The sequence below is a fragment of the Balaenoptera acutorostrata genome, chromosome 3 (assembly GCF_949987535.1).
Source record: "Balaenoptera acutorostrata chromosome 3, mBalAcu1.1, whole genome shotgun sequence".
NCBI classification, from domain to species: Eukaryota; Metazoa; Chordata; class Mammalia; order Artiodactyla; family Balaenopteridae; genus Balaenoptera; species Balaenoptera acutorostrata.
In genome coordinates this window covers 119,044,522-119,068,602 of record NC_080066.1, presented here as the reverse complement: position 1 = coordinate 119,068,602, position 24,081 = coordinate 119,044,522, and the positions used below count along the sequence as shown (strand labels likewise).

Genomic DNA, 24,081 nt, shown 5'->3' with positions numbered 1-24,081 from the left:
AAGAAAAATATCTGCTGATACCTTTGCCTCCATCCTATCCCACACGAAATCTCAGAGGCCCAAGTGGGGGGAAATTGAATTGAGAGCAATATTGCTAAAGAGAGGAAAGGTTTAAAAAATTATACACTGTAACTGGTGGTATAACTACATGTTAGAGAGACAAGCTATTGGGTTCTTGGTTGCTTAACAAGAAAAGGTACAATCTTGAATGAAAATACACAGCTTAGAGAATTTAATGACTGACAGTGGCTATATCTGACAGACTATCAGTTATTATAAACAAGAACTTATCTACAATGCTCTGATTGTGAGTTTTCCCTTACTTTAAACATGCTAAATTCCTTCCAATTCCTTATGACAATGATCTAGTTTATATCATTTTCATATGAAGAGAGATAATCTAAAGTAAAATATTGCTAATTTTCTATTTAAAAAATGTACTTCTTTGAGAATTTCTTAATAACTTATCCTTTTACAAAAACTACATTACTGGGTTTCTTTCTAAATTAATTAATATTTTTCAGAATAATTTCAGAAGTTAATGGTTGACCGTTAGGAGAAACACAGAACAAAAAGTTTAAGTCGAAGAATTAATGGTCAGTGGTAAAGTGGTATCTATTAAGAAGTTCTACCTTATTTCACAATATATATGTATATTAAATCACATTGTACAACATAAATATATACAATTCTTATTAGTTAACTATATATCAATAAAGCTGGAAAATGTGATTTACAATATAATAGAGCAAAGCTGAGGAAAAAAAGAGTTCTATTTTTTTTTCATGCCTTTTATTTCTTGAATTTTTTTTAAAAGATTTTTTTGATGTGGACCATTTTTTTTTAAGTCTTTATTGAATTTGTTACAATATTACTTCTGTTTTATGTTTTGGTTTTTTGGCCACGAGGCATGTGGGATCTTAGCTCCCTGACTAGGGATCGAACCCACACCCCCTGCATTGGAAGGTGAAGTCTTAACCACTGCACTGCCAGGGAAGTCCCAAAAGTTCTACCTTAAGTAAAAAGTTAATTTGAGTTATTCTCAATACAACAAACCAGGTTATTTGGACCAACCTTCCTGAAAACAACAAAAATATTGGATAAACTGTAATAAATAAAGTGACCTACGATCTGAAAAATATAGTAAGAAATTATTAGGCCAACAAATAGCTAAAGCAAGAACTCAGAGGGCAAACTACAGTAGATGCTGTGGTACAAAACCCAGATCTCTTTCAGTACCAAGGATACAACTCCTGCAGCTGCTAAGAGTGTAGCTACTGATGGCTTTCAGCTAAGACTTACCAGGAACAGCCCTCAGACAGAGAGAGCCACCTCGCCCAGGACCATGCCTCCTCCATCAGAGTAGCCTGTGTGCAGTCTGGGGATCTATCTGGGGGTACAAAAGCGAGCCTCTTGCCTCAAGATGAGATATCTCTAAAGGGCCATCTGAAGGATCAACTAAAGTCTTTCTTGCAATTAACTGTAGTTCAACTTTCTCCCTCTGCCCACTCCTGCTTCTCTCATTCCTCACAGATGTTGTTCCTGACAGTATTCCTCCAAAAAAATCTCAAAGTTTGTTTCAGAGGAAATCTAATCTATGAAAGAAGCTAAACACAGAATCTGATTTAGCCTAAGACTATTAGCCAAACATAACTAATTGAGCTGCTGGATTTCCTGGTCTTCTGAGGATCTATAAAGGAAGAAAAATCCCAGAACGTGTCCCAAGGTACAGTCTACTAGAACATTCCTCTTATACAGATGTGGCCCCAAAGGTTATGAAGGTACCAAAGAAGGAGAGTGTACAGACACCAAAGAAATAAACTCCACCCATCACACCCACACTTACAGGACTGCAGCGAAATCTTCCATGGTATTGTCCAGAGCAGGAAAAAGAGGTCTTCAAGAAATTTTCACCACAAGCCTGTTCTCTCAAAGGTCTGCAACTCAAATTCACATCAACTGGGTGATCCAAAAAATGTCAAACTTGAATTTAGTTTCAAATGGATGCAGAGTGGTAGGGCCCTTTGGCACCTGGCACAAAAAACCAAATTTTCTCTCAAGAAAATAAATCTTTATACCAGTCATCCAAGAAGTACCACAGAAAAACAAAAACAAAAAAACAGAACTTTTAAAATATAATGAGTATCACACAGTCAAAAGTATCCAAGCACACAAAGAAATAATGCACTAAAATAAAGAACCAAAAGAAAAAAAAAAAAAGAAGTTGCACAAGTCACAAGTAATTCAGCCTTTGGGGCTGTTATCAGATATAAATAATAAAACCATTCATACTGTGTTTAAGGAAATAAGAACAGACTTAAAATATCTGCAGAGAACATGAAGTGATACAAACTGAACTAACATATATTAAAAGGAAATAAATAAAACTTCTATAAATACAATGTAACAACTGGAATGTAAAATTTAACGTGGTAACTTCCAGTAATGGCGACAGGGTAAAGTGGTTGAATGAACCTTCTTACAGAATAATTACAAAATTTAGACCAAATTAAGCCAATGGAAAGCATCCCAAAGCAGAAAAAAGACTGACAAGAATTTCTTCTTGAAAAACTGGAACTTCAAGAAGTAAGATTTATGAGTTTATGGCTTATTTGTCCAAGAAAATTCCCCAGGGGCTTCCCTGGTGGCGCAGTGGTTAAGAATCTGCCTGCCCATGCAGCGGGCAGGGGTTCGAGCCCTGGTCCGGGAAAATCCCACATGCCGCAGAGCAACTAAGCCCGTGTGCCACAACTACTGAGCCTATGTTCTGGAGCCCATGACCCAACTACTGAGCCCATGTGCCACAACTACTGAAGCCTGAACGCCTAGAGCCCGTGCTCCGCAACAAGAGAAGCCACTGCAATGAGAAGCCCACGCACCGCAACAAAGAGTAGCCCCTGTTCGCCGCAACTAGAGAAAGCCCGTGCACAGCAACGAAGACCCAACGCAGCCAAAAATAAATAAATTAAAAGAAAGAAAGAAAGAAAGAAAATTCCCCAACCCTCACAACTACCTCAACAGAACAATGATCACAGCTGGCTTAAGATGGCAGAGGACAGAGATCAGGACTAGAAGACCACCTGGAAATCTAAGGGTAAGACTGATTACAAGAGAGACAGTAAAAACCAAAATCTGAGTATAAACTCTGCTCAGATCTCTGATGGACCACAAAACGGGGCATGCTCAGGGAAAAACGCAGCATGTCCACCAAAAAAACAAAAACAAAAACATGACAGAAGAGGTCTACCCTTGAAAGACTCTGCTGTTTTATTCCTTAAACTTTTGCTGAGTGTATTCCCCAAACAACAGGCAGCAAGGGCAACAGAGAGCTGAGGCCTGAGGTATTAGGGAACAAAGCCCAAGATAAGGAGAACAGTGGAAAATTAAGGGAACGATCCTCAGAAACAAGGAAAATACAAAAATTGTAAGCCTCCAAATCTGGTAAGTGCTACCTAAATCCTTGGCGGACCACCAAACTATACTGGCACACCAGAGAATGAGGCTAAAAGAAAAAAAGCAGCATGTGAAAGATTGAGAACTAAACACAGATAGCAGCTAATGCAATGTTGAAATTCAGAGTTTGTAATTTGTGTTTAAACAACATAACTGCCTCCAAGGGAAAACCAACAAGAATACTAACCTTTAAAAGAATAAAACAGAATTTTCTGACATGCAAAGAAACAGTACCCAAGGTATACGAAAACTATAAACCCACAGATCCAGGAAGTTCAAGAAACTCCAAGCAGCAAAAACCAGAAGAAAACTACATGATAGCACATGATAATTAAACTGTTCAAAACCAGTGTGAGGGACAAAACATTAAAAAGCAGTCAGAGAAAAAAGGACATGTTACATACTGAGAAACAAAGATAAAGATGACATCAGATTTCTTGCCAAAAACAATGCAAAGCATAAGACAGTGGAGCAACGTCTTTAAAATACTGAAGGAAAAACTGTGGATCTAGAATTCTACAGTTGGGAAAACATGTTTCAAAAACAAAAGCGAAATAAAGACTTTTCAAGTTAGTCCAATATTGAAATATCAATCAATGTAATCCACCACAGTAATTGTCTAAACAATAAAAAACATGGTCATATGAAAAGATGCAGAAAAAGTGCATCCTAAAATATAGGAAAACTCTCAGCAACTATGAATAAAAGAAACTTTCTCCACTTAACAAATGGCATCTACAAAAATCCTAAAGCTAACATCATACTTAATGGTGAGAGACTGGAACTTTCCCCCCAAGCTCAGAAACAAAGCAAGGATATCCACTCTCACCTCTCTTATTCATCAGAGTACTAGAAGTCTTAACCAGAGTTGTAGACAACATGATTATCCATGAAGAAAATCCCAGGAAATCTACACACACACATACACACACACTCTTAGAATACATGAGCTTTACAAGATTGCAGGATATAAGGTCAACACACAAAAATCAATCATATTTTTGTACACAAGCAAGGAACAATTTGAAAAGGAAATTAAAGAAATAATACCATATATAATAGCTAAAAGAAATTTAGGTAATACAGGATCTATGTGCTGAAAACAAACACTGATGAAAGAAATCAAGGTCTAAATAAATGGTGAGGCATATCACGATCATGAAAGAAGATTCAACATAGTAAAGATACCAATTCTCTCCCAAAGTAATCAATACATTTCATGCAATACCAATCAAAATCACAGTAGGATATTTTATAGATACCAAGTGATTCTAAAAATTAAATGAAAACTCAAAGGAATGAGAATTGCTAAAACAATTTTTAAGAGAAAGAACAAAGCTGGAAAAAGCACACTACCCAACTTTAAGATTTATTATAAAGCTAAAATAATGATGATAGCATGGTACCAGCAAAGAGAAAGGTACCTAAATCAAAGGAACAAACTAGGGAGTCCAGAGATAAACCTAAATAAACATGACCACTTGATCTCTACCTACCAAAGGTGCAGAAACAATTCAAGAAAGGCTAATTTTCAACAAGCACTGTTGGAATGCCCAGATGTTTAAAAGAAAAAAAAAACATAAACTAAACTTTACATCATTTGCAGAGATTAATTAAAATGGGTCATAGATCTAAATGAAAGCAGTAGGGACTTCCCTGGTGATCCGGTGGTTAAGACTCTGTGCTCCCAACGCAGGGGGAGAGGGTTCGATCCCTGGTCAGGGAGCTAAGATCCCACATGCCTCACGGCATGGCCAAAAAAAAAAAAAAAGCAGTAAATCTATAAAATTTTTAGAAGAAACATAAGACCAAATACACCAGCAATGAACAACTGTATTTGAAATTAGGCATAAATCTAACAAAATATGTATAAGATCTATATGAGGAAAACTACAAAACTGAGGTTAAAAAAAAATCAAAGATCTAAATAAATGGATAGATATCACATGTACGTGGAAAGGAAGACTCAATATTGTCAAGATATCAGTTCTTCCCAACCTGATCTATAGATTCAATGTGATTCCAATCAAAACCTGAGCAAGTTTTGCTGTTGATACTAATAAACTAATTCTAAAATTTAGAGACAAAAGATCCAGAAGAGCCAACACAATACTGAAGGAGAAGAACGAAGTCAGAATATTGACACTACACAATTTCAAGACTCAATATAAAGCTATTGTAATCAAGACAGTGTGGTATTAATGAAAGCAGAGACAAACAAATCAATGGAAATGGGCCCAGAAATAGACCCACATAAACAGAGTCAACTGATCTCTGACAAAGGAGTAAAGACAATTCAATGGAGAGAGAACAGTCTTTTCAACAAGTGGTACTGGAACAACTGGACATCCACATTCAAAAAATGAGTCTAGACTGTGTATCTTTCACAAAAATTAACTCAAAACAGATCACAGACTTAAATGTAAAACACAATAAGATCAAAACTCCTAGACTATAACATAGATACAAGAGAATATTATTCAGTCTTAAAAAGGAATGAAATCCTGATACAGGCTATAACACGGTTGAATCTTGAAAATATTATGCTAAGTGAAATAAGCCAGACACAAAAGGACAAATACTGCATGGTTCCACTTATATAAGATACCTAGAATATTCAAATTCATAGAGAAAGAAAGTAGAACAGTGATTACCAGGGGCTGGGGGACGGAAAAATAATGAGTTACTGTTTAGTGAGTATAAAGGTTCTGTTTGGAACAAGGAAAAAGTTATAGAGACGGATAGTGGTAATGGGGCACACTGTGAATGCAGTCCATGCCACTATATTGTCCACTTAAAAATGGTTAAAATGATAAAACTTTATGTTATGCACACTTTTTTTTTGGTCGCACGTCTTGTGGGATCTTAGTTCCCTGACCAGGGATTGAACCCAGGGCCTCGGCAGTGAAAGCGCCGAATCCTAACCACTGGACTGCCAGGGAATCCCTACGCTTTATCACAATAAAAAAAATTCATAGGAACAGACACCAAATGAAAAAGAAGTCATTACATAATAATTTAAAATGTAAAGTTAAATAGATATTGTCAAACTTGATTTTTTATAATCTATCTTCATGTTTACAACAGACTCACCCAAAATGAAAGGGATCAGAAAAGTTGAACAACAACAACAACAAAATGATGTAAAAAGATATACCATATAAATATTAAGCAAAAGACCTTAAGCTGCTATGAGGCAAAATAGACTTTAAGGCAGAAAGAGGGTCCCTTCATAATAAGTTTCAATTTGCAAGGAAATAAAAATTCTAAATGTATACAAGCCTAATAACATAGCCTCTACATAATGTAACACAGAAACTAACAGAACTTTCAGGAGAAAGTGGATAAATCCACAATGATGGAACAAGACCAAAAACTCAGTAAGAATATGGAAGATTTACAAATGTCACTAACGAACTTGACCTAACAAATCTGAACATAAATTAATGCTCTATCCAACATCCATAATACACACTCTTGTTAAGTACATATAATATTGACCATATTCTGGGAGCAAGGAGAATCAAATTTCAAAGAACTAAAGCTTGATAGAGGGACTTCCCTGGTGGTCCAGTGGGTAAGACTCCATGCTCCCAATGCAAGGGGCCCGGGTTCTAACCCTGGTCGGGGAACTAGATCCCACATGCATGCCACAACTAAGAGTTCACAAGCAACAGCTAAGAAGTCCACATGCCACAACTAAAAATCCCACGTGCCGCAACTAAGACCTGGTGCAGCCTAAATAAATAAATAAATAAATAAAAATAAATATTAAAAAAAAAAACAGTACAAGAAAAAAACTTGATAGAGCATCTTCTCTAATCACAATATAAGGTTAGATATAGATAACAAAAAGAAAATCCTACGTTTAGAAATTTAAATTCTCACATATTCAGAAATCAATAAAGTTCCCATATGTTCAGAAATTAATAAATAAGTCAATGAAAAAATCATGATTACATTTATAAAATATTTTGAACCCTACAATAACAAATTCCACAAAGCAAAACTTGTGAGATACAACTTAAGTACTACTTGGAGGCAACTTTATATCTTAAAATACATATATTAGGAAAGGAGACTGAAAATTAATGAGTTTGAGCTAAGAATCTATCAAAAGGAATTAGCACTAAAGCAAAATAAGGTCAAAGACATTAGAAGGAAAGAATTAAGAGCAGAAATTAAATAGGAAATAAACATATCACTGAGAGAATTAACAAAGCCAAAAGTTGGTTCTTCGAAGAGAGTAAAAAACTTGACAACTCTTGTAAAACTGATCAAGAAGAAAGGAGAAAATACAAAAATAATCAATATCAGGATTAATAATATATATGTCTAACACAACATTGTAAATCAACTATGCTTCAAAAAAAAAGATTAACATCTTTATGGCAACATATTTGAAAATTTAGACGCAGCAAATACCTAGAAAAAAACAATTTCCAAAACTGACTCAGTAGATATAAAACACCTGACTAATCCTATAATTTTCAAAGAAATTAATCAGGAGTGGAAAATATTCCTGGGAAGTAACATATTTCAGAAATTATTATTATTCCAATCTTATGTGGAATTATTCCAATCTTACTTTAAAATTATCAGCAAGTAAAAGACAGCAAAATCTTACAAGGACAGCAGAAATCTTGATACCAAACCCATATAAGAATAGTATAAGAAAGAGGCAAACCTCATTAATGAACACAGATGTAAAAATTATAAACAAAATATTAGTAAGCAGAAACCAACAATATAGGAAAAGCAATCATGTACTGTGACTAAGTTGTGTTTATCTCATTATAGATTTATTCAATATTTGAAAAGAAATTAAAGCATTCACTACTAACATCAAAGGACAGATGAAGCATCTGGTAAAATGCAACACGCATTTCTTTAAAAAAAACTCTTTGCATTCTAAAAATATAATAATCTGATAACAGGTGTCTTAAACAACAAGCAAGAAAAAAATCCTCTAAGAATGGTGAAACATTAAAAATTGTTCCCTTGATTATGGAACAAATCAAGAATCTTGGCTATTCACACTTCTTTCAACGTCTACTTAAGGTCCTTGCCATTACAACAATGCAAAACCCCGAGGGAGAAAATAATACAACTTTATTGAGAGATATAAAGGAAACCTAAATAAATGGAGATATTTACTATAGTCATGGACTGGAAAACTTAAAATTATGAAGTGCCAATTCTGTTCAAACCGAATGCAGGCAAGCCAGTTAGGATTCAAGGGCAGAGTGAATGGCTATGAAGGCCACTAAAACCTCATTGGAATGAATTAGAAGTATGATGGCAGTTAACTAAGGTTTCTGTATGTCACTCTTATCTGGAAATTTTATAACATTCCTTGACAATACCTACTATATATGCAGTTGTACTGAGTTAAAATTCAAATGGCACTTTTTCTGGTGACCTACTTTATCCAATTTTGAAACTCATAAATATGCTTCCCAAGAAACTGTTGGTTCAGAAGTGAAAAGAAGAGCTACAGAACACTGAAAAATATTTTGCAAAATCTTTTTCAGAAATGTTTTCTTCAACTAGTGAAAGTTAATATTTTACTGTTCTGTATAATGATTTCAAGATAATAAAATCAGTTTTCCTTACCCCCACTAAGTAAATGTCCAAACAATATCTACAGGTTTAAAGGGGCTACCCACTTGCCTCTGTCCAGTTCTATCTATACTTAACTTCATCAAAGCACTTGTCAAAGTGCATATTACTTACTTACATGTTCCTCTCAATTAAGCAATCTGATTGAAAGGAGGCTTATATTTCTCATTGTTGTGCCTCACTCATAACACTGAAGAAGTGTGTGTTGAATTAATAAAATCACATTTTATAGATAAGGTTCTAAGAGAAGTTAATTGACCAGGTTAGAGTCTCACAACTAATATGGAGAAAAGCTACTCATTCATTTCTGTACTGAGCAAATATTTATTGTTCTAGGGCCTAAATTCTAGGACTAAAACCTAGACCTTCTGACTCCTAGTCAAAAAATCTTCTACCTTTTCTTAGTAATGAAATTGCTCTCAGAGGATTATAGTGGGGAAGAGAAACTCCTATTAGAGAGGAACTAACTCACTACTGAACAAAAATTGCCCGTCTTGTATATGTGGAGGAAGACAATCCCTTGCTAGTTAAACATGAAGAGGCCAGAGAACCTAAGGACCAAAATTCAAACTTTTGGCTAAAAAAACAATTCAGCAACAAATCATAAAATCTGGAATCATAAATAGATAAAAATCATTACATTTACTCAACAACAAGACTGAAAAAGGCTATGTTACTTGCTAAACTATCTTTCTGGAGCCTTTGATAAAGTATTAATTTTCTTCTATCTAAATACATTTTGTTTTCTACTAATAATTTTTATTTAGATTTCCTCTAAATAATAATCAGTTAAAACAAGCATATGAACTATAGCAAGAAAGTAATATTAAGAGAGAAACAAACTTTAAATTACTAAGCTCTTAAGTAAATGCTTTAACTTTAAATAACTTTCATCCAGGACATTCAGCATCTCCAAGAAAAATTTTGTGGAGAGTTATCTCTCAGTCATAAGCATCAAAATGTGAAACTTGTACATGTGTAATCACTCTGTTAAATAAAAGCACCTTTTGTACAGAATTTACAGAATTCCAAGCATTTTTCTGCCTCATAAACAAGTGCATAATCTAAGTTTTTTCCACAGCTTTCTCACACCTACTTTGATAGTAAATTTTTTTAGCCATTCACCTGACTGTTGCTAAACATCACCTTAGCTTTCACAGGAAGAACACTTTTTATAAAGATATTTCCATTAGCTCATCTAGATTGATTTAAATTATATGACAGATTCAACTGGTATAAACAGGTTTGGGGACAAACACGAGTCCTTCTTGGTATGTAAATAAATCAACTGAACTAGTAGGAGCAGAAACATCTACAAGAGATCAATACTAGCCTGAACATTAAGCATACCACAGGCATCAGTCGGTATGTTTATACCAAAGGAAATGCAGAACTTTAGTTATTCTGGAAAATCATTAAGTGGAAGCCATTTAAGATAATTTCAACTGTATACTGAATTTTTAAAATATTTTTGGCTGTTAAGAGACCATTGGAATTAGCAATGCTACCAAAAAAATCAAAATTACACATTCCCCACAGACGACTGGCAAATAACATTTTTATATATAAGGAATAAAGTTATATTTTACCTTTAGTTATTTATTATTTATTATTTACTTCTATTAATATACGGGTTACTGAAGTTTAACTTTAGTATTACCTCATCAGGTAAATGGCCTTGTTTGCTAGAGAAATAACAAGTATACGTCGCCACCTAGTGGAAAAATAGACAAACATTTCCAACACCTCTGTTTCAGTCCTTTTAACTACTTTCACAGCAAACCTAACAAAACTGACTTTTAAAAAGCCCACCTTTCACTTATAACAAGTAATTACAAGTTTTTTCCTAATCAATATTCTAGCCAACATTTTGCATTTGATCAGTGATATTTATGAATATTTGGGATTTCCTCAATATCTTCAAATGAACTTTTCTGTAGGAAAAAAGAACAGTAACAATTGATTTTGCAAAGGAAAAACTTAGAACTCACTGTTCCTTTAAAGAAGAGAATAAGATACACAAAAGTGTATTGTTGGTGTCAGTCTATTTATCTCTTGTAAAAAAAAAAGTGTATTGTGACAAAAGTCACTATACAAACATACAAGTATGGAGTAATATTCTGTAGGCAAATACTAATGTAAAATGTTCTTCAAAGTTCCTAAGGTCATAATAACAAACAGCTAGGGAGATATGGACAAAACACAAGCAAGGTTTCTAAACACTTTTTTGACCTTTCCCCACTATTAAATAACATAAAAAAAATTTTTATATTTTTAAATTTTTGATGCAAAACTTAAACGTTATAGCAGCTTTTAAAGTCTATGAAAAATTCCCCCTTTAATAACTACTTTAAATACACATATTTTAAAACTATAAAAACATTCTAATCATTAATGTAACTAAACTCAAATCAAACTCAATTATTTCTGAATCATGATGCAATGTATATAAATTTAACTTAATATAAAAGCTGATTAAAATCAGGCACCAGGCATGAAGAGGTATACAACCAGTAGTAATTACAAATCTAATACTCATTTCCACATCTCTGTATAAACTCATTATAAAATTTAAGTGTATTTCTCTTTATGTTGTCAATTTAATTAAAATTGTTGCTTAGTCCACTACTCTGTGATGTCAATTCATATGAATAATAGGGTTAGCAAACCTTAATCTTTTAATAATGTCTAAGGATTTAATACTACACTAATTCATATCTCTGGTGCCTATTGAGCACAGCACCTAGCAGAAGAGTACATATATTTTAAATGAAATATCCAACATAAAGACTTTTTATGAGACTGTTGGCTTATTTTGGGGAACTTTAACAACATTTTCAAGCTTATAACTTTTCTTTATTGGTCAGGGTGCTTATTTTATCAAATCAAATTGTTTTAAATTTTTCTACCTTTTGGATATCATAAGAGACTAAAAATTTGAAGCAATGTACTTGCTTTGACAAACGCGCTTTTAAATTATTATTTCAGATCTTCAACCTGACCTGAGGCGGTGGGCAAGGATAGTATCAACAGTTCAAAGAAAGAGAACCCACTTGCTAAAACAAGAATCATATCCACAAATAACCCAACACAAAGTTTTCTGCTATCCTTGGTCACTATCATCTGATAAACTTTTCCATAGGAAAAGTTACTGGTTTATCAAAATTACCCTCTTGCCTAGATGCAAGGAATAAATTGTTTACTCTACTTATAAGGACAAAAAATGAAACTGTTTCCAGTTAAGACAAGGTTGGAGTTTTTTCCTAAGGATGATTTTTTATAAATTTATTTATTTTTGGCTGCGTTGCTGTGCGTGGGCTTTCTCTAGTTGCGGCGAGCAGGGGCTACTCTTCGTTGCGGTGCGCAGGCTTCTCATTGCGGTGTCTTCTCTTGTTGTGGAACACAGGCTCTAGGTGCGTGGGCTTCAGTAGTTGTGGCTCGTGGGCTCTAGAGTGCAGCCTCAGTAGTTGTGATGCATGGGCTCAGTAGTTGTGGCGCACGGGCTTAGTTGCTCCGTGGCATGTGGGATCTTCCTGGACCAGGGCTCAAACCCGTGTCCCCTGCATTGGCAGGTGGATTCTTAACCACTGCGCCACAAGGGAAGTCCCTCCTAAGGATGTTTTATTCAGAAATTAGGAAGGCTTCCAGTTATTCAGAAACTAGGAAGGGTCAAGACAGCAAACTATAAAGATTGCTGGCTCTCTCCCCCAAAATCAACCTTGAAAAACTTGAAAAGTGAGAGGGAATCATGGACCTGAGGAACCAACCAAAAACTTCAAGACATCCATGTGTCAGCTGCTTTGAAAGAGGACTGGGGAAGTGGAGGACTATAGCCTTGGGTGAACAGCAGACACTGATGATGCAGAAAGAAGAGGTGAGAGAAAAATTTGCCTGGCTCTAACCTCCCCCATGTTGCATTAGAACAATTCTTGTCTGTCCCACCAACACAGAAATCAGGAGCAATAACCCAAGCTGCAAGTGCCATGGGGTAATAAGGCAGTGCAAAAATCCTACTGGGTCAGGAAAAGAGATGAGATCTGTCTTAGTCCATTTGGGCTGCTCTAACAAAAATACCACAGACTGGATGGCTCACAAACAACAGAAATTTACTTCTCACAGTTCTAGAGGCTGGAAGTCTGAAATAAGAGTGCCAGCATGGTCAAGTTATGGTGAGAGTCCTCTTTTGGGTTGCAGACTACCAATTTCTCATTGTACTCTCACATGGCAGAGAGCAGAGCTGGGAAGCAAACTCTCTAGTGACTCTTTTTTTTTTTAATTAAAAAAAATTTTTTTCTTAATGTCAGCTCATTTGGAAGACATAAGCTGAAACTTTTTTTTTAAATTAATCATTCATTTGGCTGTGTTGCGTCTTAGTTGCGGTATGTGTGCAGGGTCTTCATTGCGGCGCGTGGGCTCCAGAGCGTTCAGACTCAGCAGTTGTGGCGCGGGCTCAGTAGTTGTGGCACACAGGCTCTCTAGCTGTGGCATAGGGGCTCTAGAGCGCGCGGGCTCAGTAGTTGTGGCAGGTGGGCTTGGTTGCCCTGCAGAATGTGGGATCTTAGTCCTCCGACCAGGGATCAAACCCATGTCGCCTGTGCTGGAAGGCAAATTCCTAACCACTGGACCACCAGGGAAGTCTCTCTAGTGACTCGTGTAAGGGCACTAATCCCATTCATGAGGGTTCTGCCCTCATGACCTATTGAATCCTAATTACCTCCTAAGTCCCCACCTGGCACACCAAAGGTTTCAACATATGAATCTGGAGGAGACATAAACATTCAATTCATAACAAGATCTAACCATCATTTAATTTTTTATCTTCTCCCCTTGCAAACCCCAGACTGGTTGGATTATAATTCCTGTTCCTGAATGTACAGGAAAACTGCATTTCTTAGCCTTCTTTTTTTTTAAATTTATTTATTCTTCCCTCTGTTGGGTCTTCATTGCTGTGCGTGGGCTTCCTCTAATCGCAGCGAGCGGGGGCTACTCTTCGTTGTGGTACACAGGCTTCTCATTGCAGTGGCTTCTCTTGTGGTGGAGCACGGGCTCCAGGACGCGCGGACTCAGTAGTTGCGGCGCACAGACTTAGTTCCACCGCAGCATGTGGGATGTTCCTGGACCAGGGATTGAACCCGTGTCCCCTGCATTGGCAGGCGGATTCTTAACCACTGTGCCACCAGGGAAGTCCCTTCCTAGCCTTCTTTACATTTGGGTCGTGTAACTGAGTTGTAGCCAAAGCACTGTAGGCAGAAGAGATATAAGCCAATTTCAGAAATTATCCTTAAAGATATTCTATGAGATCCTCTAGCCTTCTCTTCCCCTCCTGCAACAACCTTAAAAACCACATTTGAGATGGTGGCCTCACAATACAGAAGGAACCTCGATCTCTAAGCCAAACTCTGTATGGGTGAGAAATAAACTTGTGTTGTATTAGGTACCAACAAATGTCAACAGTGATTCTATGGTACCTGAAACTCTTTAACTGCAAGCTCACCCCATCCCCTCTTCTGAAAATACACTCACTCTCCCTCTCATACACATTTCATTTTTTTAGACCTTGGATATACCTGTTCAGCTCCATTTCCAAACCCCAGATATGGGGAGACATAGTAGACAGTGGCTCTGTGATGGTTAAATGAAATCAACTGTACTAAATAAGTTCAAAGAACCAAAAACATGAACAGACTATAAAATGTTAACTGATCACCTCCTTGGGGAAATGTACCATAAAGTTGAAAAGCAGACTGCCTCTAAAGCAGGAAAAGACAAGAAAAGAGAACCTCCCTTATAGAGTCTACAAAGGAACACAGTCCTACTAACATCATTTTAGCACAGTGGGAATCATTTCAGATTTCTAACCTCCAGAACTGTAAGATAATAAATTTGTGTTGTTTTAAGCCACTAGATTTGTGGTGATTTGTTACAGCTGTTGCAGCAGCAATAGGAAACTAATACATATGTCTTGTGAGTTTTCCAGCTCTCATAGCACCTATGTTCAGAGATATTTTTAGCCTCTCTTACAGAACAAATTTAAAATAAAAGAGGGATCACAGTCATGAATCAACTGGATATTGTGTTCTTGATGATCAGGAGCCTGCCAAAAGGCATATCTCCACTCTCCCTAGAGGAGTTATTTCTCATACTATTCAGAAGAGAATCCTAACTCAGCATAGCCACATATTAGCTGAAGGATAAAACACTTTCTAAACAGAGTTCACTTTCACTCAGTCGCTTCCTGTAACTAGTTTAGGGCTGATTATTGCGGAGTCATAAAATGAATATTTAGACACTGATGCTGCCACTTAGTAATGCTGTAGCCTTTGGCAAGTCATTTATTTTTTCTGTTCTAGGGAACTGAGGAAATAAGTGGTCACTAAAAATTTTAGATTTCACAAACTAGTAAAATTTCCAAAACAAAAATTGTTGCTAGGCTATTATTTTATAAAATAAAGAACATTTTAGCAGAATATATCTTCAAAAAAGACAACTGTTTAAATTGAATAAATTTAACTTTGTGCAAAAGCCAAGAACATTCTGGGAAGACCATGGTAGAAGCTGCATAATTTTTGAATCTCCCCAAATATCTCCATAAAAACAGACAGAGAGACCAGGATAGCAAAAACAAACCCATAAACAAAATATCAACCACAAAACTAGGTAAACACAAAAATACAACACCAACAACTATAAGACCTGCATGACATCCAACATCTGTGCAGGAAAGAGGAGAGGGGAACAACAGGGAGCAAAGCGGTATCTGAGAGCCACAAGAATCTCTATGAGCAGCAGGTATGTTCACAGCAAGCAAAGGTCCTCAACAAGGCCTGAAGTGAAGGGGCTGGAGCAGTCAAAGCCTTATGAACTCTCAAAACATTCGGACAAAGTTTCTTGTACATTGAGGAGAAACTGAAAACAGTCGAAATGCAGCACGGAAGACACAATATGGACAAAATAAAAACAAAGTCCAGGAAATTCCCTGTCGGTCCAGTGGTTAGGACTCTGCACTCTCACTTCAAGGGCCCAGGTTCCATCCCCCATCGGGGAACTAAAAGCTCACAAGACACGCCGCATGGCCAAAAAAAATTTTTTTTTAATTAAAAAAAATAAAGTAAAATAAAATAAAGAGAATATGGACAACACACAAAAATCAGCTAAAAAAAAAAAAAGTCCAGACAAAAGCTAGAGAAGGGAATAAATAATTACTTCTAAATAATTACTAAATAATTACTTACTTCTAAATAATTACTTACTTTTAAAAATAATTAAATAATTACTTACTTTTCTAAAATAATTACTTACTTTAAAAAATTTTCACAACTCATTTAGAAAATTTCAAAGGGCTTAAAAATCATTATAGTCTTAAAACAAAGACACACGTTACAATCAACTATAATCATTAGAACTCAGAGCAAATCCAATAGTAATGTCAAATGATGCTGGATTCTTGATTTGGTAGAAATCACTGATAGAAAAAAAAATTAGAGACAGAAATTCTAGGCAGTACCCAAATGACCGTATCCCATAGAAAATAATCCAGAATACACTAAAACAAAAGTAGGAAGAAAGAAAAAAAGATCATTGCTTACATTCACCACCAAAATATGAAATACTCTTAAAATCTTAGTGTGTTTTCTTTGCCACTTTTGTTTTACATATTTATATATGTGCAACCAATGTCTACACATACTTGACTTTTTTCACAATATTATATCATAAGCATTTTTCTTCAGACCACTTCAATGGTTGTTTAATATTCCATTGGATGGCAATATCATTGTTTCCTGTTATGAATATCACTAGAAGGAACATCATTTTGGCAGCTCTTAAAAATCTCATTAATATTAAATGTGGCAATGTTAAAGAGTAGTCAATTTTTATCCACTGACAGGCAAATAATACAGTCTTTTGTTTTTCATAAAGTAATTCCTAAAATTAAGAGCATGTTTTAGAAGAAAAATGATTCCAAAAAACTTCAGTGAAGAAAATAATTAATTTCTCTAATTTTTAAGGTATATTTACATGTAGACCAAAAGCTTCCAGAACCAGCTATTAATCATGTGACAAAATATTTTAAATGAGATTTTACTTCTAAAATGGCTAACAAACAAAAATATAGGCATTTTAAAGATGGGTATGAAGTTTTTAATTTAAACTAAAATGAAAATTAATCACCTGCAAGAAATAAAGGCAATAGAAACTAAGCCACTGAAATCCTAAGCTGAGTTTCTTAACCAGTAAAGAATCACAAGGAAACTCAGACAATGAGTTTTTGTATATGAACTTCCTAAGTTACAGTTCACCTACCCAAATGAATTAGAATAATCTTGCCCACTGTGCCAGCTCATGCCACTGAATAAAATGTTCTACTTTGGGAGACCTTAAGCTGTATCACACAATATCTGCAGCTTCCATGCTGGTAACAAGCTGTTTGACATAAATTAAGGAAATAGCTTCAATTTACATTAAATTTAAAAAGACAATAAGAGTATTAAACTACTAATTAGTTTCAAGACATGCTGCTTAAAGAAGAGGTCTGCCACACTTCAGAAAATGTCATTTAAAAAAATAAATTTAAATATTTTAAAAAACTTTAGGTTTTATGTATATGAGACAATGCAAAAGAGCATTTCAACACCCAAATACAAATAGTATCTGTAAGAAATTACCATTCAAATTCCATCCAAGAAGTAGAGCAATAATGCAAATTTTTTTTCTAATTATGTTATGAACACTTATATCCTTGTACCTTAACATAAAATTACATGCTTTTAGGTCATACTTGGTAAGACATTATTTCCTAAAATCAAAACATTGTTTAAAATAAATACATAAATAACAAAATGCACACTGTAGGGGTGAAAAACTTTTCCTTGATCCTCCTGGGATCCCTGGCTGGGCCTGAATAGTAAACTGACAAAGACAGATTAACAAGAGAAAAGCAGACAAGTTTATTTAATATAAGTTTTACATGACACGGGAGCCTTCAAAAGGAAATGAAGATGTGAAGAAAGCAGGCCCGAGCATTTTTACACTAGGTTTATGATGAAGAGTGGAAAGTCATGGAAAAACGTTATAGGACAAAAGGATATGAGCCAAGGGTAGTAAACCGGGGAAAACTTAGCCAGGCCTGTTCGTTCAGATTCCTTTTGGTATCCTCCATCTTTGAAGATAAGGATGTTCCTTTCCTCCAGATAGAGGGAGGGCACCTCTCACATGAGGGTCTTATGACCTGCTTCAGTGAGGAAAGGGGAGGTCTGAGAGTCCTTCCTGCACCTGCCATTTCTCAAAATCCTTCAGCTTTAAAATATTCAATATGCCAAGGTATTATATTTTGGGGTAGCGTGTTCTGAATCCTGTCAACACAAAATGAAAATATCCTACAAATTACCCTATCCTAACTATATATTATTTAGGATCATAGAGCACAGTGAAAAAAACAAGCAAATACTAATCAAAAGAAAGCGAAGTGGCTATATTAATATTAGACAAAGTGAAACACGAAACATTACCAAGACTAAGGACATTGAAGGGTTTAAATCACTTACAAGTCATAAATAATCCTAAATATGTAAGCACTTCACAACAAAATGTCAAAATACAAGAGGCAAAAATTGATGAAAGGAACAACAGACAAATCTGTGATTACAGCTGGAAACTTCACCATACCTCTCTTAGTAATTAAGAGAATAAGTACTCAGAAAATCAGCAAAGATAGAGAGGACTCAGCCTTATCAACCAACTTGACCTATTTGATATTTATAGACAGCTCTACCCAGCATAGGAGAATACACAACCTTTTCAAGTACACATGGCACATTTACCAAAAAAGACCCTATTCTGGTCCATAAAAAAAGACCTCAACACATGGATAAGAACTGAAATCATACAAATGATGTTATCTTACCACAAAATAAACTAGAAATCATTAACAAAAAGGTATCTCAAGAATCCCCCCAAAAAAAATTTTTAAAAAATAAAATAAAATAAAAAAAAAAAAAAAAAAAAGAATCCCCAAACACTTCTAAATAACACATGGTTCAAAAGAAAGAGTAAAGGGAAATTTTTAAATATTTCAAACCATATAAAAATGGAAACACAACATAACGAAAATTTGTGGGATATGGTTAGATGAGTGCTTAGAAGGAATTTATAGTATTAAACACATGTATTAAAAAAGAGAGGAGGGTTCCCTTCTCTCCACATCCTCTTCAGCATTTATTGTTTATAGATTTTTTGATGATGGCCATTCTGACCAGTGTGACGTGATACCTCACTGTAGTTTTCACTTGCATTTCTCTAATACTTAGTGATGTTGAGCATCTTTTCATGTGCTTTTTGGCCATATATATGTCTTCTGTGAAGAAATGTCTATTTAGATCTTCCGCCCATTTTCTGATTGGGTTATTTGTTTTTTCTGATATTGAGCTACATGAGTTGTTTGTATATTTTGGAGATTAATCCCTTGTCAGTTGCTTCATTTGCAAATGTTGGTGGGAATGTAAATTGGTGCAGCCACTATGGAGAACAGTATGTAGGTTTCTTAAAAAACTAAAAATAGAACCATCATATGACCCAGCAATCCCACTCCTAGGCGTATATGCGGAGAAAACCATAATTCAAAAAGATGCATGTACCCCACTGTTCACTGCAGCACTATTTACAACAGCCAGGACATGGAAGCAACCTAAATGTCCATTAACAGAGGAATGGATAAAGAAGATGTGGTACGTATATACAATGGAATATTACTCAGCCATAAAAAAGAACAAAATAATGCCATTTGCAGCAACATGGATGGACCTAGAGATTATCATACTGAGTGAAGTAAGTCAGACACAGAAAGACAAGTATCATATGATATCGCTTACATGTGGAATCCAAAAAAAAAGGGTACAGGGACTTCCCTGGTGGTCCAGTGGCTAAGACGCCACGCTTCCAAGGCATGGGGCCCAGGTTCGATCCCTGGGCAGGGAACTAGATCCCATGTGCCACAACTAAGAGTTCCCATGCCACAACTAAAAAGATCCCGCATGCCATGCAACTAAAGATCCACGTGCCACAACTGAAGAACCTGCATGCAGCGACGAAGATCCCACGTGCTGCAACTAAGACCTGGTGCAACCAAATAAATAAATAAATGAATATTAAAAAAAAAAAGTACAAATGAACTTACTTACAAAACAGAAGCAGAGTCATGGATGTAGAAAACAAACTTATGGTTACAGGGGGATAAGTGGGGGAAGGGATAAACTGGGAGATTGGAACTGACATATACACACTACTATATATAAAATCAATAACTAATAAGAACCTGCTGTATAGCACAGGGAACTCTACTCAACGCTCTGTAATGGACTATATGGGAAAAGAATCTAAAAAAAAAAAGAGTGGATAGATGTATATGTATAACTGATTTACTTTGCTGTACGCCTAAAACTAATACAACATTGTAAATCAACTGTACTCCCATAAAAATTTTTTTAAAAGGGGGGGGAGGACAGCCTCTCATTAGTACTTAAGCTTCTGCCTTTAAAAAAATGCAAAATTAAGAGAAAATTAAACTCAGAGTAAACAGAAGGATGGAAATGGTAAAGAGCAAAAATCAATGAAACTGAAAATGTGAAATCAACATAGAAAAATCAATGAAACCAAAAGCTGGTTCTTTGAAAAGAGCAATGAAATTGATACCCTCTTGGCCAGACTGATCAAGATAAAAATAAAGATGACATATATTGTCAATATCAGGAAGAAGAAGAGGATATTAAAACAATCCCATAGACATTAAAAAGATAAAAAGGGAATATTACAAATAACTTCACACCTATAAATTTGACAAATTCCTTGAAAGATACAATCTACCAAAGCTAACTCAGTAAGAATAGATAACCAGAATAGCCCTACATCTATTAAAGAAATTGAATTCATAGTTTTAAAAACCTTCCACAGAGAAAACTCCAGCCCCAGAGGATATAAGATCTCTTAATCCTTTCTTTCTTGGAAACCTCCTTCCTGAGGAGGCTTCTCTCAAATCTGGACCATCTGCTCTCTAGGCCTGCTATATAGCTGTCCTTCCTGGGACATCATTTCACTGTTTTCCTGGGTTGAATTTACTATTTCCTACAATCCAGGTCTTTCTTTCACTTCTTTATTTTGCTAGAGCACAACTTCTGAGGCTTTTCAGGTGTGAAAACATCTTTGTTCTAACTCCCATACTTCACTGATTGTTAACTAGCCATACTGCTGGTCAAGAAGACTGACGCTGATATATTCAATTCTTTTTTCTTTTTAGGTTTTCTCTCTGGAAACCTTCCGATTTCTTTCTTTTTTTTTTTTTTATTCTTGGTGCTGTGAAATTTCACAAACATGTGCCTATGTCTAGGCTTTTTTATTTATTTAAATTGAGTACTCTTAGGAAAATAAACATAGAATGCTGTACACCTGGTTTTTAATGAAGGTTATTTTTGTTGGGGTGATAGAATTTGGGGCAATGTTTTGCTGTCAACTTTTTATTTATTTATGTTGCTTGAAAGAGTGTATAATGGTTATGCATTTATTATTTTCTTAATAAAAGAAAAGAGATAGTTGTAAAATAATACAGTATGACCACTGTTATATTAAGAAAATAAAAAAGCAAGCAAACCAAAACCGTGTGTTTGGATACATATATACACATAAGGAAATGCATAAAGAAAGGTCTGAAAGCATTCATTCCAGGATTCTACAGTTTCTACAATAGCCACTAAAAGAATTACAAAACATGTATAATTTCTGAAATAACAGAGGGTAAAAAATGGAATAATATAAAATATGAATGGATGAAATGATCCAACTACCAAATGCTCCAATTTTAAGATAAAGATGTCCCACTGGATTTTTAAAAATCCAATTCTATGTACACATTAATCAAAAGAAGGCTGATACAGCTATACCAAAATCAGAAAGAGGTCACAGATTGGAGAAGACTCAGGAAACATGACAACTAAATACAATGTGGGATCTGGATTGAGTCCTAGAACAGAAAAAGAACACTACTGTAACGGGAAAACTAGTGATAAAATGTATAGTGACTAGTATTGTAACAATATTAATTTCTTGGTTTTGATCATTGTACTATGATTATACATTGTGTTAACATTAGAAGCAGGGTGAAAGGTTTACAGAAACTCTCTGTACTATTTTTGCAACTTTTCAGGAAGTCTAAAATTATTTCAAAATAGTTTTTCAAAAATCAGATTAGACATTAAAACAAACAGCATTACTAGAGATAAAAAGGAACACTTCTTCATGGAACAAAGGTTCAATTCATAGGAAGATAGACTAATTAGAAAGTTGACTACGCTTCCAATAACATGACTTCAAAATAAATAAATCAAAAATTGACAGAAAACTCCTAGGGAGAAATAGAATCCAAAATTACACAGCGAGATTTAACACATAGTAAATTGTCAGTAACTGACAATCAAGCACAGGTGTGCGCACATACACATACACACACATCAGTAAGGAAAGAAAAGATTTTAACAACAGCATTAACAAACTTCACCTACTAGTCACATATAAAGCACTGTACCCATCAATTGCAGAAGTTACATCACACATACACACACACACAGTCATACTCATACAACATTTTTTAAAAAGCCAGATACAAAACTCATTTCAATGATTATTCAATTGAAAATACCTGATGGTAGTTACATGGGTATTAACTTTTTATTTATTCATTGAACTGTCCACATATATTTATATACTTCTTTTTTACATGTATTGAATTTCACAATAAAGATATTTAAAAGTTAACTGATCTATATTATTTATTTATATACTCATTTATTTATTTTTTCAGTTTTTCAAAACTTGTTCCACAGTAGCAAAAACCTCAAGATAAAACTATGAAGATGAGAAGCTGGCAAGCTCCAACAGAAAAATAAAAGAAGATTCAGGATTAAGGGTTCCAGTAAAATCATCCCTGTTGTACTCTAGTATCTTCCAAAACTTATAAATCAAGGGATACTAAAGGCAATTCTCAAAATAATATTTATACATACTCAAATCACCCTAATGCAAAACTGCAGATAAATAAGAGCAGACTACCTGGCTATCTACATCCCAAGCAGTATAAAATCTAAATTAAAAAGGCCTTCAATACAGACAATATCTGAATCAGAGGTGCTGGTACCAATTGCCAAAAGCAGTTCTATGGTAAGTTTGTCCCATGATTACCCAATTTAATGAAACGCCAAACGAAACCAACCTTCAAAGTAATCATCTCTTTATGTTGCCATTTTTGAGAAAAACAAATACCTAGCAATTAAGTTAAAACAAACATAGAATAGTTAAATGGTTAATATTTTTCTTTGCACAAAGGTAAAAATAATATCCTCAAATATGCTTAAGATGTTAAAAATACATTGAAGCTATGTTTATAAAAAACTTCAAGGAGAATTATTCCTTTTACTAAAAGTTTTCTGAAATTAGTAAGAGCACTTTATTGGTTAGCTATTGCTACCTAATAAACCACCCCAAAACTTAGCAGCTTAAAACAATGCACATTTGTTTTCTCACACTTTCTGAGGAATTGGGTGTTGCTCAGTTAGGTTCTCAGTTCAGAGTCTCTCACAAGGTTGCGGCCACAGTGTCAGCCAGGGCGACAGTCATCTCAAAGCTTAACTCAGACACTATCTCCCAACTTCCGTCAGTGGTTGTTGGCAGGATTCAGTTCCTAGGGCGTTGTTGGTCTGCACAGGCTACTGGCCAAAGGCTCCCCTCAATTCCTTGATGGGTGAGGCTATCTATAGGTCAACTCATGATATGGCAGTTGGCTTCATCAAAGTGAGCAAGCAAGAGTGCGCCAGAAAAAAGGAAATTATAGTATTTTATAATCTAATCTCGTAAGTGACATCCCACCACTTTCTCGCCATATTCTATTACAAGGTCTAGTCTACAGTCAAGGGAAAGGGATTACACAAGACTGTGACTACACAGATACAGGGTTATCTTAGAAGG

The 24,081-nt window shown here is 35.1% G+C and overlaps 1 protein-coding gene across 6 annotated transcripts in view; it reads right to left on the bottom strand.

Moving 5' to 3' along the window:
- Window positions 1-24,081, bottom strand: part of MIPOL1 (mirror-image polydactyly 1) — a 336,113-nt gene that overhangs the window by 307,440 nt on the left and 4,592 nt on the right. Inside the window, exon 1 of one of the 6 annotated variants that reach the window (XM_057543813.1) lies at window positions 1,847-1,992. The exons of 4 other annotated variants lie outside the window; for them this stretch is intronic. The gene's annotated coding sequence lies outside the window, so the exon portion shown is untranslated. Of the gene's footprint in view, window positions 1-1,846; window positions 1,993-24,081 lie in introns of those variants that run through there. One more of the 6 variants, XM_057543816.1, reaches the window with a different exon arrangement.